Genomic DNA, 934 nt, shown 5'->3' with positions numbered 1-934 from the left:
CTCCTACCATCACACACCTATCCTGACAGTCAAAGCATAGTGCTTTGAATCCCAGATTTTTCTGTCTTCGGGAATTTCCCAGATTTTGGGAAAGTAACCTAGTGAGTAAGAATAAAAATATAGCATACTAGAGAGGCTTGAAAGAAAAATCACACACAAGTACATACACAACGTCACCATAGTCTGAAAAATTATAAGCTATGGAAGAATATATTATGCATCTAAGCTAAATATGCAGATAGTATATACCCATGCACACAAATTTTAACATTTGAGCATTGTTTATAGTCTGGACCCAACTGAATTAACAAATTCTATTTCACTGCTTTAAGGTTTTTGTCAAGCATATTTCTATAGCACAACAGTATATTGTACTGGGTGGCAGATGTCCCAGGTTATAAACCTATCTCCTCACCATCTACAAGCTGGGTGACTTTTGGCAAATTTCACAACCTCTCTGTGCCTAAATTATCTAATCTGTGAAATAATTTGATGACTATAAAGTTGATGACTATTTATCTACTTCACAAGGTTATCCTGAAGATTAAATTAAAAAAAAAAGATATGTGGAGAGCTTTTGCTATTTTATTCTTTTCAAAACAACTAGAACATCACTTAACTTCTCCAGGGCCTGTTAAGTGTGTTAAATTGAAAGGACCTCTGTTTGCCTAAAATCAATTCAAAGCAAATTACTCTGGTTCTTATCTATTCATTAAAGCCGGTCAGATGGACAGTCCTTATCAGTGCTATTGTACTGATTAATCCATAAACTGGAATAGAGAGAGACAGAAGAGAGAGAGAGAGAGAGATAAATGATAGGTAATGTACCAACTTGAAGCCAATCTAAGACTGCTAGAAAGCCCTGTGAGCTAAGCAAAGATGAAATTATTTTCTAGTTGTGAGGAAAGAATGTGAACATTTAAAGGCTTAAGTT

The sequence above is a fragment of the Eptesicus fuscus genome, chromosome 3 (assembly GCF_027574615.1).
Source record: "Eptesicus fuscus isolate TK198812 chromosome 3, DD_ASM_mEF_20220401, whole genome shotgun sequence".
In the NCBI taxonomy this organism is placed as follows: Eukaryota; Metazoa; Chordata; class Mammalia; order Chiroptera; family Vespertilionidae; genus Eptesicus; species Eptesicus fuscus.
This window is presented reverse-complemented; position numbering follows the sequence as displayed.